The following is a 14,005-nucleotide window of genomic DNA, read 5'->3' on the forward strand; positions in this document are numbered from 1 at the left end:
AAAGAGGTAGATTTTAAGGAACATCTTAAAAGGAAGAAAGAGAGGTAGAGAGGCAGAGAAGGTCAGAGAGGGAATTCCAGAACTTAGAGCCGAGGCAGTTGAAGTCACATGAAAACACAATGCAGGATGTTTTTTCTCAATTCACCAGTTCACCAGAGAGGACTGCATTGTCCAGAGCAACAGGTTCAATTCACAGTCCCAAGTCAGCCAACCTCAGCCAAGGTGGCACTTTTAATCCGTGATTCCCGTAGGAAAGTAAGTAGATGTCAAATGAGGAAAGCATCCAGCTCCACAACAATGATGCACATTTTCTGTGCTCGCACATGGAGAATGACCACTGTATAGAAACACAGATGAGCAGATGGTGTCTGTAACACTGCATCCTCAACCAGGACACATTGGGTGAGGAGGAGAGAGGAACAAAATCCACGATGGATACAGGGAAGAAATTACATTCCATTTTATTCTATTACCACTGCAGCATATTAATCGCCTGCAGAACTGAATAAATTTCACACGTGTTATAATTAACACATAATCACTATGTGCATGAATAAAGCAACAGTTGTCTCAGAATTCACTTCTAGCTCAAACACTAGTAAACCTTCCTGCACTTATTCAAAATTATCCAGTAAAACTGCTTAAAAATCAGGTTAGCTTTCAGTGATGACAAAATCTGCTTTTTTTAAAAAGACGTGTTAAAGAATCATAGAATGCTTACAGCGCAGAAGGAGGCCATTCAGCCCATCGTGTCTGTGTGAGCTCTCTGCAAGAACAACTCAGCTAGTCCCATTCCCCCACCCTTTCCTCAGCCTGGTCTCTCCACCCTACAACCGTACACTACCCACAGACAAGAGGCTAACATTCAAACTGCAAATGAGCTATTCAACAATGGACGGCAGGGTGGGCATCACAGGCATGCCCGATTGTCCACACACACTCACAAACACCTGTGTGCAAGCGCACGGACACATACATGCATAAATGCACACACAGACGCGCACTCACATACACAGGCACGTACAGTCACACATATGTAACACACACAAACACAGGCACATGCATGCCCACACACAACACTCACAAACACAGCGTGCACCCACACATAAACATGTGCGCACATGTAACACACACACATGTGCAGGTATGCGTGCACACACACACATATTGAGCAGGAAGCCACTGGACTATAATCAAAAGCAGGACCCCTTGTTGATATTTCCCCGTTCCCAGAATCTATCAACAACGCTAAAACTGTCCACCTTGAACGTAATGGATGACTCATCCTTGATTCTTAGGTTGAAGGGTGGGAACAACAAGTCTCCTATCAGCACTTTCCCATGGTGATTCAGTGACAAAAGCAGAAAATTAAGTACGGTATGTAACAAGTAACAATGACAAGAAAACTTACTCATATGAGGGGTTTTGATAGAATGAATCAGGAGAAATTATTTCTACTAGTGGGTGGGTCGGTAACCAGAGGGCACAGATTTAAGGAAATTGGCAAAAGAACCCCAGGAGATGAGGATAATTATTTTATACAACGAGTTGTTGTGATCTGGAATGTGTTGCCTGAAAGGGCGGTGGAAGCAGATTCAACAGTAATTTTCAAAAGGGAATTGGATAAATACTTAAAAAGGAAAAATTTGCAGAGCTGTGGGGAAAGAGGAGGGGGGTGGGATTAACTGGATAGCTCTTTCAAACAGCCGGTAAAGGCATGGTGGCCTCCTTCTGTACTACATGTGGTTAGCACCGCAGCCTCACAGCTCCAGTGACCCGGGATCAATTCTGGGTACTGCCTGTGTGGAGTTTGCAAGTTCTCCCTGTGTTTGCGTGGGTTTTCTCCGGGTGCTCCGGTTTCCTCCCACATGCCAAAGACTTGCAGGTTGATAGGTAAATTGGCCATTGTAAAGTGGCCCTAGTATAGGTAGGTGGTAGGGAAATATAGGGACAGGTGGGGATGTGGTAGGAATATGGAATTAGTGTAGGATTAGTATAAATGGGTGGTTGATGGTCGGCATAGACTCGGTGGGCCGAAGGGCCTGTTTCAGTGCTATATCTCTAAACTAAACTAAAGACTCTATGAGTCTATGACTGGCAGTGGACAGTTTAACTAACCTGAAAACAAAACTAGTCTAAACATCTCAGGAGACAATATAGGGAATAATAAAAAATAAACTAAAAAGAAAGATTTGCATTTCTATAGCATCTTTCGTGACTACAGGACGTCCCAAAGCACATTACAGCCAATGAAGTACTTTTCAAATGTGGTCACTGTTGTAATGTAGGAAACGTGCCAGACAACTTGTGCACAGCAAGCTCCCACAGACAACAATGTGATAATGACCAGATAATCTGCTTTTGTGATGTCGATTGAGAGATAAATATTAGCCAGGACACCGGGGAGCATTCTACTGCTCTTTTCGAAATAGTGCTGCCCGAGAGGGAAGACAGGGTCTCAGGTTAGTATCTCATCCGAAAGACAGCGCCTCCGACAGTACAGCACTCTCTGCACTGGAGTGACACAAAAAGGCATAAAAGGACACATAAGAGGAGGGGAATGAATCCCATTAGTCCATGGCACAGTATGTAGTGTTTCAATATATCACCATTTATGTGAATAGTATAATACTCTACAGCATATAAAACCAGGACATAGAACTGTGAAGTGTAAATGAAATTCAGTACAGACAAACCTCTAATGGGACTAGTAGTCATTGCCAGGCTTATTTAGCATATTCATGCAAAGAGACCGCAGAGACGAAAGTCTCTCAGACCAATTGCAGCCTGTGCGATACTCTTAAATTTGCTTTATGTCGGGGCCAATGGTGTGTCAAGCAGCAATGGGACACCAGAGCATCCAAGGTTTGTCCTTGAATCCAGCAGGTTTTCCTGAGGTCCCGGGCTTCTAAAAGTAGTGGGCACAGGACTTCCACAGGTGCCAGTAGAAACAGAGCTTGAATTATTGAACTCAAGCTGGTTCCACAACCAGTGACAGAACCTGTCGCCATCACCTGGTGCTTCACTTCAGTGTCAACTGTTTAAAAATGCTCTCACCACACACAATCCACATCTGGAAGGACAAGAACTATACTTGTACACAACTAGGCATTTCCACAGCTCCAAAGAGTAAGGAAGTCCTGCTGCAGCTATATAGGGCTTTGGTGAGACATCTGGAGTGCAGTGTGCAGTTTTGGTCTCCTTACCTAAGGAAGGATGTACTTGACATATAGGGGTTGCAACAAAGCTTCACTAGATTGATTTTCTGGGATGAGAGGGTTGTCCTATGAGGAGAGATTGAGTAGAATGGGCCTTTATTCTTCAAAGTTTAGAAGAATATGAGGTGATCTCTTTGAAACATATAAAATTCTTCAGAGGGATTCTCTGGGTGGATGCTGAGAGGCTGTTTCCCCTGCCTGCAGAGCTTAGAACTAGGGGTCACAGTCTCAGAATAAGCCATTTAGGGCAGAGATGAGGAGAAATGTTTTCCCTCAGAGCGTTGCGAATCTTTGGAATTCTCTATCCCAGAAGGTTGTGGATGCTCAGTTACTGAGTATGTTCAAGACAGTGTCCATTGATCTATCGATCTCTAAGGGAACCAAGGGATAGAAATATAGTGCGGAGTTGAGGTAGAACTTCAACCATGATCTTGCTGAATGGTGAAGCAGGCTAAAGGGACCATATGACCTACTGCAACACCTATTTTTAATGTTATGTTCTTAAATCGGCATAGCAAAAACACTTTTACATAGCCCACTGTTGTTCTTTTCTGACATTCTATCTTTCAGATGAGACCTTAAACCAAATCTGTCTGTTCAGGTGTATGGAGAAGATCCCTATGGCACTATTCAAAGAGTGGGGCACTCCGCCTCAACCACAGAATTGTTACAGCACAGAAGGAGGCCATTCGGCCCATCATGTCTGCACCAGCTCCCCGCAAGAGCAGACACAATGGGCTGAATGGGCTCCCTCTGCGCTGTAACACTTCTGTGATTCTGTGCTTGCGGAAGAGTGCCCCCTCTTCCTCAATCACAGAATCAGGGGGCACCAACCCAACCAAAACAGATTATCTGGTCATGTTTGTGGGATGTTGCTTTGCACAGAATGACTGCGCATGTTTGTCTACTTTGCAACAGAGACTACACTTCCAAGAAAGAAAGGATAAACTTACATCTATATAGCACCTCTGAAGTACTTTTGAAGTGTTGTCACTGTTGAATCATAGGAAACGGGGCAAGCCAAATTGTGCACAGAAACCTCCCACAAACAGCAATGTGATAGTGGCCAGACAATCTGATGTAGTTATATTAGTTCAGGGATAAATATTGGCCAGGATACCAGGGAGAACACATTCTTCGAAATAGTGCTGTGAGATCCGTTATCTCCACATGAGAGAAGGGGCCTTGGCTTAACATGGCAGTGAAGTGCTTTGAGACGGCCTGAGGAGGTGAAAGGCGCTACATAAATGCATGGCCATTCTTTCTTTCCTGTGAAAGAATCACGTCGCTCGTTAAAAAAAAAGATACAGATGTGAAGGCGGAGCGCAACTGCATCACAGTCAACAAACCAGGACTGCTTATTCTCAATTCTGGTTGTGCTTAATGAATACTTAACAATGGAGTTTACTGGTTAAGGATGAAATATTGATCTCATCCCCATTAAGAATGAAGCCAAATCTGAGACAGGAGGTGACATCTTGCAGGAGCAAATTAGTCAGATGCTCCACGGTCACATGCTTTAATATATAACCCAAGTCGAACAACTTTTTCAGCCTGCTAAAGCAAAGGATTCCCCCTAACCAACTGAAAAATATAAAAATTCAAAATATCTCCACTCGGGGAAACAAAAGACAAAACAGACTCTACTTTGGATTGAAAAGACTGTTCTGTTACATTTAATTCATGTCCGTCTAAGAGGCTGGGCGGGGTGCTAAACAGATTCCAGAGCGTTACATGATGCCACTATGTTCTAAGATTACTCAGAAGCAGAACCAATGCTGTCTAAACACGCCTGCCTTTTCTTTGCAGGCTTCCACCTTATTGGGGTGGGAAACTTTAAAGGGGTATTCTCGGTGTGTCAAGAAGTGCTTACCCATAATCTTGCAAAAGACCCTTGTTCTTCCACATAGTGGATGGGGTGGGGGGAGGGAAGTTTAAAAAGAGAGACCCCTAGATGAGGGGTTAGATCCAACAAAGCAGCTCATCACCTAAGGTAAACTGAGTAGCAGAAAAGATGAAGCAAGTTAAATAGTGGTCGTGAGAGACACTTCAATACAAGGTTAGTGGGTGAAAGGAAGAGAGGAAAATAAGAAATAGGAGCAGGAGTAGACCATTCGGCCCCTCGAGCCTGCTCCACCATTCAATACAATCATGGCTGATCTTCCGCCTCAATTCCACTTTCCCCCCAACTCCCTATATCCCTTGCTTCCCTGGGAGATCAAAACTCTGTCTATCCCAGCCTTAAATATATTCCAACAATGGATCCACAAGCCTCTGGGGTAGAGAATTCCAAAGATTCACAACCCTCTGAGTGAAGTAATTTCTCCTCATCTCAGTCCTAAATGATTGACCCCTTATCCTGAGACTGTGACCCCGTGTTCTAGATTCCCAGTCAGGTGAAACAACCTCTCACGTGTTTAACCTGTCACGGGTGAGTGACTTTTTTTTGTATGTTGTGAGTTGTTGTGATCTGGAATGCACTGCCAGAGGGGTCAGTGGAAGCAGATTTAAAAGTAACTTTCAAAAGGGAAATAGATATATACTCAAAGAGCAAAAAAAAAGTTGCAGGACTATAGGGAAAGAGCAATGTGCGTGCTCTTTCAGAGAGATAGCACAGACACAATGGGCCAAAATATGGGCGGCACAGTGGCGCAGTGGTTAGCACCGCAGCCTCACAGCTCCAGGGACCCAGGTTCAATTCTGGGTACTGCCTGTGTGGAGTTTGCAAGTTCTCCCTGTGTCTGCGTGGGTTTCCTCCGGGTGCTCCGGTTTCCTCTCACATGCCAAAGACTTGCAGGTTGGTAGGTAAAATTGGCCATTATAAATTGTCCCTAGTATAGGTAGGTGGTAGAGAAATATAGGGACAGGTGGGGCTGTGGTAGGAATATGGGATTAGTGTAGGATTAGTATAAATGGGTGGTTGACGGTCGGCACAGACTCGGTGGGCTGAAGGGCCTGTTTCAGTGCTGTATCTCTAAACTAAACCAAAAGGCCTCCTTCTGTGCTGTATGATTCTATAATGGAGAAAAACGGAGATATATGGCATTCCTGGTAATGTAGAATATCTTGCTCAGTAGCATGCCGCAACCATACTTCTTCATAATACAGCAGCAGCAGGAGCCTGTTCAGACCCTTGACCCTGTTCCTCCATTTAATTAGATCATGGCTGATCTCCACCTCCAGCTGTCCACCTCCAACACATTACAAAATCCTGAAGCAGCCAGCACTGCACTGATGGGCTAATCAGAATCTTAATCAACTATGCCTGTGTAGCTCAGTAAGTCTCTTGCAAAACAGTTCAACTCTCCAGACCATAGAAGTGGCTAGTCCTCTGTACAGAGTCTGAACAGCAAGTATTGGCAGGGCACCTTCCAAACCCGCGACCTCTGCCACCTAAAAGGGCAAGGACAGCTGATGCCTGGGAACACCATCACCTGCAAGTTCCCCTCCAAGCCACACACCATCCTGACTTGGAACTATATCGCTGTTCCTTCACTATCGTTGGGTCAAAATCCTGAAACTCCCTCCCTAACAGCACTGTGGGTATATATACCCCACATGGACTGCAGCGGTTCAGGAAGGCGGCTCACCACCACCAAGGGCAATTAAGGATGGGCAAGAAATGCTGGCATAGCCAGCGACGCTGACCTCCCAAGAAAGAATAAAACTTAACTGCACAAAGTTGGTGGAGTAGGGAGGGTGGGAGATGGTGAAATGCATCTCACCAAGTGCCCACATACTCGCACTTTCCAGCGACAATTACTAGATAACCGCAGAAACAAAAAAAACCTTTGCTTACATTTTTTTCCTGCTCTAGCCTAGGGCAATGGGACTTACTGTAGCATTCCCAGACACTGCGCAGCTGAGATACTAGCAAGCCCAGCACATGACAAGTTTGAGCAGTGACCTGGGGCCTTCCTGGTCTTTGTCACCAACCAGTCGATCTGTCTACTGAGCAGACCCCTCATTCTCTCCCTGACATACACCATAATGGGGTATATTATCCAGGTGTCTCAGGAAAGGAGTTCAGGCAAACACAGCAGGCAAATTCAAGTGTCGGGCAATCCTGCCCTAATGTGGAAGCCTCATTTGGTAAAGTTGCAAATCCAGACTTGTTCTTGTTTTAATGCCGCTTCCAGGAATAACCTCTACATACTCAGCACTACAAAGGACACGGCTTTACAAATTGAAACACTTAGAAAACCCATATCTATGCTGAGTTAACCAACCTCATGCATGGAAATGGGTTCTCAGAATGTGGGACTCCCTGGTAAAGCCAGGATTCATCGCCCATCCTTAGTTGCCCTTAACAAGGGACTTATTCTTGAACTGCTCCAGGCTGTGTGGTTTCCGCAAGGCTTTATTCCCTTTATTCTTTAGAGCGGTTTGATACAACTGAATTGCTTGCTCGGCCACTTCAGAGGCCAGTTAAGACTTAATCACATTGGTCTGTGACTGGAGTCACATATCGGCCAGACCGGGTAAGGATGGCAGATTTCCTTCCTTTCAAAGGACATTAGTGAACTGGTTGGGTTTTTACAACAATCCAACAGCTTCACAGTCACTTTCACTGATACCAACATTTTATTTCCAGGTTTTTTTAAAACGGATTTGAATTTCCAAGATGGGTTTTCAACCCACTTCCTCTGGATTATTCGTCCAGTCAGGTGATCACTAGGCTGTTACACTCACTGTGCAAGTGCTTGGGGGAAGGGCTTGAGTAAAATCAGATAGAATCTGTGCTTCTGATTGCTAGCGAGTGTTTATACTTCACCATTACCACTGTCAGGAAGAGTGAACATTCAGGTGAGGAATCATAGAGCTTGACAGTGTTGTGAGCCCCAGTCAACTTTCAACATTTACTGCAGTGAGAATCCATTGTTGCTCTTCGGTAAGTAAGGCTAAAGGGAGGAAAACCAGAAATAAAACTGGAAGACAGGAACAGAGCAACAGAATGACATGTGCGAGCGAGCTGGACTGGTCTTAATTGCAAAGCATTGAAACTTGATCTTAGTCTGTAGTGGTCTTGCACTTGTCTATGATTGTATCGCCGGAGTTAAGAAAGAAAGACTTGCATTTATACGGTACCTTTAACAACCTTACAATGGCCTAATGTGCTTTACAGCCAGTGAAGTACTTATGAAGTTTAGAAATTGTAAGGCAGGGTATATGACAGCAAGCTCCCACAGTTAAATGATAATGTTTTTATTCACAAATGATAATCTGTTTTTAGTGATATTGGTTTAAGGTCAAAGATTGGCCAGGACACTGGGGAAAACTCCACTGTCCTACTGTGAAGTAATGACATGTGATCTTTTATATCCACCGGAGAGGGCAGACAGAGCCTTGGTTAAATGTCTTGTCCAAAAGACGACACCTCTGACCACGCAGCACTCCCTCAGTACTGCACTGGGAATGTCAGATGAGATTTTCTGCTCTGGAGTGTGACTCGAGCCCAGAAAACCCCTGACTCAAGAGCCAAGAGTGTTCCCCACTGAAACATGGCTGAGATGAGCCAACGGTCAACCTGATGGTACCTTTCACTGATGCCCTCCTCAGAGGTTACCAGGGGCAAATGGCGATGCATCCCATCACACATGAATTTCCAAGATTTTCCTCTTGAGTTGTGCTCAGCTTTGCCTCTTCTCACCGTACCTCTCAATCCAGTCACTCTCCTGAGATGCATCCAATTACTTCTTATCTGCATGGAATGTTCACAGTTTCAACAGCCTTCCCTGTAAATTTATTCAACAACATTTTTCCCCGTGTGAATTATAGTTGCAAACGACCCGGCCAATCCCCTTCTTAACCTTGAAGCCTTCAAGTATTCACCCCAAAAACCTTCCTACTGGCAAACTTCTTTGAATTTCCGCATAACAAATTTCTTGACACCCAAAATCATTTTTCTTGCTTATAAGCATGCCCTCTCCTTTATAGTTTAGATTATCTCAAAGTATTTTGTAAACAACTTAAAACAGAGTGTGACTAACGGCAGCGACCTTAAGATACACTACAACTATGAATGAATGCAGAGAGGTAGCTCACAGCTGCCAGGAACAGTGGGTGGTGGTGGATCAGTTAAGACATGATACATTGCACATCATCTTTATCGAAAGGCCTAGTGGAGCTCACGTTACACAGGATTTGTAATTCTTAGAGCTGCCAGGGTACATATCAATGTGTAGCTTTACAACAACAACTTGCATTTATGTAGTGCCTTTAAGTGTCCCAAGGCACCTCACAGCAATGACTATCAAACAAAATTTGATATCGGGCCAGATACGGCGGTATTCAGGCAGGTGACCAAAAGCTTGGGCAAAGAGCTAGGTTTTGTGAAGTGTCTTAAAGGAGGAGAGAGAGGTATTGAGGTGGATAGGCCTGGGGAGGGAATTCCAGAGGTTAGGGCCTCAGCAGCTGAAGTTATGGCTGCCAATGGTGGAGCAATTAAAATCAGGGATGTGCAAAAGGCCAAAACTGGATGAGCGCAGAGATCACGGAGGGTTGTAGGGGTGAAGGAGATTACACAGATAGGGAGGGGCGAGGTCATGGAGGGATTTTAAAATGAGAACACATATTTTTAAGTCAAAGCAAACAGGGGTGATGGCTAAGAGGGACTTAGTGCGAGTTACGGAGAGCAGAGTTTTAGGTGAGCTCAGATTTCCAAAGGGTGAAAAGTGGGAGGTTTGCAAGAACAGCATTGGAATAGTTGTCCAGAGGCACCAAAGGCCTAGATGAGGGTTTCAGCGGCAGATGCGCTGAACAGGTTTGGAATGGGCTTTTGAAAAAGTGGGACACAGCCTCTAAAAACCAGATAGAAATACAATGAAATCATGTATTTTTTAAAAAACTGAATACATTGGGTTTCAGTAAAAACCACTGATCGCAATTTATACAGAAGACAAACTCGCTCTAAGACTCAGAGCAGCTCATAGCTTCCGAGTTCAGTAATGGTATCAATGCAGCAACTATAATATATTTTAAAAATCACATGCTTGCACACATTTCCTGGCTACGAAACCTGACTTTCCGTTGTCATTTTCGTGTCAACTTTCCATTATAAGTTCCTATTTAAAACAGAAATGACCTATATAAATTTCTCATGCTGTAGTGAGACCCTCCTACCACTGATGGCACTGCGGTGCCACAGTTTGGTACCTTCCCGTTCCTCAGCCTGCTCTATAGAAAAGCCCCTATGCTCTAACCATCTCTCCTTACCTAAAGGTTGCTATTTGACTATAAATAATATTAAATCAATTAAACAAATGAGGACAGAATGTGTGGCTTTAAGAGTCTGAATTGCATCTACCTGCACTAGTCCAATTCTCCCCAGCCTACATTCGGTCTTGAACTCCCATCTGCATCGCCACGGGAGATCGATGAGAATTAAGATCACATTTGAACCAACTCATCATCTCAAAATCATTGGTGGCATTCCGTCACTTTTGTATTATGCAGCTTAAAAATGCTCTCTTCACTCAGAACCCAAGTTTGGAAAGGGAAAATCTAATAGTGCTACAGAGTATTTTTCATCGTGCGATTGAGCACTTCACGCACCCACCAATATGAAAAAAGACTTTGCATTTATATAGCACCTTTCATGACCTCAGGACGTCCCAACGCGCTTTACAGCCAATGAAGTACGTCTGAAGTGTAGTCACTGTTGTAATGTAGGAAACACAGCAGCCGAATAGCACACAGCAAGCTCCCACAAACAGTGATGAGATATATGACATGATAATACTTTTTGTGTGATTTTGGACAAATATTGGCCAGAACTTCTTCAAAATAGTGGCCATGGGATGTTTTAAACACAGCCCCCTGCAACGCACCCCCCCCCCCCCCACCCCATCCCCCGCCTTGTGAGGGCAGACAGGGCCTTGGTCTAATTATTTTATTGGAAACCCAGTGCTAACACAGTGAATTGGGGTGATCTTATTCGGCTAACCTGAGCTAGTAACAGTGATGGTGGAGAGGTAAGGGGTATTTCCCTCCGTACACTGAGACCTTTGCGGTAGCCCTGGATTCTGCTGACACGATCTGCTATATAAATGAAAGTTTCACAATCATTACAAAATTAAAGAACTTACTAAGAAGCTTATACATAAAAATAATAGGTTAAGGGAGGAGGGTAAAATCAAACACACTCAAGCAGCCTGACTTCTCACTCCTGCTCACCATCCAGTGACAGTGGCTGGAAAACAAGCATATTTGGAAAGCACGCAAGAATAGGAATAGTTTAGCTGTGACATCACTGTCAAAACAGAACTGCTATAGTGGCATAGTTATGTCACTGGGCCAGTATTCCAGAGAGCATGGGCTGGATTTTATCAAGCCCACGATGTCGGTATCCATGGCGAGTTGGTGGGGGAAGAGGGGAGACTGAATATGGGTCCAGCAGCGACCTACCACGGAGGCCGACACTGGGAGGACCCGGCCCGATCCTCCTGGCAGCGGCATGGCTCTGTGGCGGCAACCCTCCACCAACACCACCAGCACCGCCCCCCCCCCCCTCCCCCACCCACTGCTGGGCAACAGGTCCTGAATTTCAATATTTAAATCAATAAAATAAATGCATTTAAATTAACTTATCTTCTATCTTTCAGGCCCACTGCGATCCTCAGTGCGGCGGCCGTCACTCCTGTGTCTCCAATTCCCTGTCTGGGGAAAGCCTGCGTGACACTGGTGGGGATGGGGAAGGAGGAAAGATTTTCAGTGCGGTGGGGATGGGGGGGGCGGTCAAATAAATGTAATGGGTGTAGGGGATGGTGGGAAGGGGTGAACTTTAAACTTTGTGCAGTTTAAGGGGGTGGAAGGTCAGATTTAAAAGTTAAGTGTTTTGGGGAGAAACCTTTGTCCCCTTCACTGTCAGGTCAGACTACCTGAAGGTGTTGGGGATATGGTTCGGAAGGGCCGGGGTGTGCACCAAAACCTGGAAGGAGTGAGTAGCCAGGATACACCATAAGCTGAGCATGTGGGAGCAGCGATCTCTCTCCATAGTGGGTAAGAACCTGGTCATCAGGTGCGAGACGCTCACATTGTTGCTGTACGTGGCGCAACCTGGCCCATACTCCACTCCTGCACCGTGGCGGTCACCCGAGCCATTTTCTGCTTCATATGGGGATCCAAAATGGACCGGGTCCGGAGGGACACAACGTTCAAACCCCTTGATAAGGGCGGGAAAAATGTACCCAACTCTGCCCTCATCCTGATGACCACCTTCGTGTGCGGCTGCATCAAGCTGTGTGAAGGCCCCCAGTACACAAACTCCAAGTGTCACGACATGCTGAGGTTCTCTCTGTCCCCGGCGTTGCGAAGGATGGGTCTGGTCACATTGCCGTGGAACGCTCCATTCAGTTGGACTGTGCCGTACCACCTATCCTTCGTGGAAAAATTTCTACAGAAAAACATCTTTGACCACCAATCCATCAGGCAGTGGTCTGCACGGAATGTCCTCAAGGCCCTACGGGAAAAGGAGATGGTGGATCCTGTTGGATGGTTCCCCGAGCAGACTGCCAAGGTCATTTGGCGGAATGCCTCATCACCAGAACTTTCAAACAAGCACCAAGATGTAGCTTGTCTGGCGGTGAGAAGAGCCCTCCCCGTCAGATCCTTCCTGCATGCCTGGAGTCTCACACACTCTGTACAATGCCCTTGAGGTGGCTGTGGTGTGGAAGAGACGGTTACCCACCTCCTTCTGGAATGTGTCTTTGCAAAGCAGGTGTGGAAAGAGATGTAGTGGTTTTTGTCGAGTCTCATCCCAAGCAGCTCTGTAACACAGGAGTCTGTGCTCTACGGGTTGTTCCCAGGGACGCACACCGAGATAAACATCAACTGCTGCTGGAGGATTATCAATTCGGTGAAAGAAGCCCTTTGGTCTACCCAAAACCTGCTGGTCTTACAGCGCAAAGAGTTGTCCACGACCGAGTGTTGCAGACTCTTCTTTGGCCTCCTTATCTCGAGAGACAATGGATAAGCGCCTGGAGGTGGTCAGTGGTTTGTGAAGCCGCGCCTGGAGTGGCTATAAAGGCCAATTCTAGAGTGACAGGTTCTTCCACAGGTGCTGCAGAGAAATTTGATTGTCGGGGCTGTTACACAGTTGGCTCTCCCCTTGCACCTCTGTCTTTTTTCCTGCCAACTACTAAGTCTCTTTGACTCGCCACACTTTAGCCCTGTCTTTATGGCTGCCCGCCAGCTCTGGCGAACGCTGGCAACTGACTCCCACGACTTGTGATCAATGTCACAGGATTTCATGTCGCGTTTGCAGACGTCTTTAAAGCGGAGACATGGACGGCCGGTGGGTCTGATACCAGTGGCGAGCTCGCTGTACAATGTGTCTTTGGGGATCCTGCCATCTTCAATGCGGCTCACATGGCCAAGCCATCTCAAGCGCCACTGACTCAGTAGTGTGTACAAGCTGGGGATGTTGGCCGCCTCGAGGACTTCTGTGTTGGAGATACGGTCCTGCCACCTGATGCCAAGTATTCTCTGGAGGCAGCGAAGATGGAATGAATTGAGACGTCGCTCTTGGCTGACATACGTTGTCCAGGCCTCGCTGCCATAGAGCAAGGTACTGAGGACACAGGCCTGATACACTCGGACTTTTGTGTTCCGTGTCAGTGCGCCATTTTCCCACACTCTCTTGGCCAGTCTGGACATAGCAGTGGAAGACTTTCCCATGAGCTTGTTGATTTCTGCATCTAGAGACAAGTTACTGGTGATAGTTGAGCCTAGGTAGGTGAACTCTTGAACCACTTCCAGAGCGTGGTCGCAAATATTGATGGATGGAG

General features: G+C 45.8%; 1 protein-coding gene across 6 annotated transcripts in view; it reads right to left on the minus strand.

The window, feature by feature from the left end:
• hivep2a (HIVEP zinc finger 2a) overlaps positions 1-14,005 on the minus strand; it is a 188,379-nt gene that overhangs the window by 137,259 nt on the left and 37,115 nt on the right. The window lies entirely within an intron of this gene.

The sequence above is a fragment of the Heterodontus francisci genome, chromosome 13, assembly GCF_036365525.1.
Source record: "Heterodontus francisci isolate sHetFra1 chromosome 13, sHetFra1.hap1, whole genome shotgun sequence".
In the NCBI taxonomy this organism is placed as follows: Eukaryota; Metazoa; Chordata; class Chondrichthyes; order Heterodontiformes; family Heterodontidae; genus Heterodontus; species Heterodontus francisci.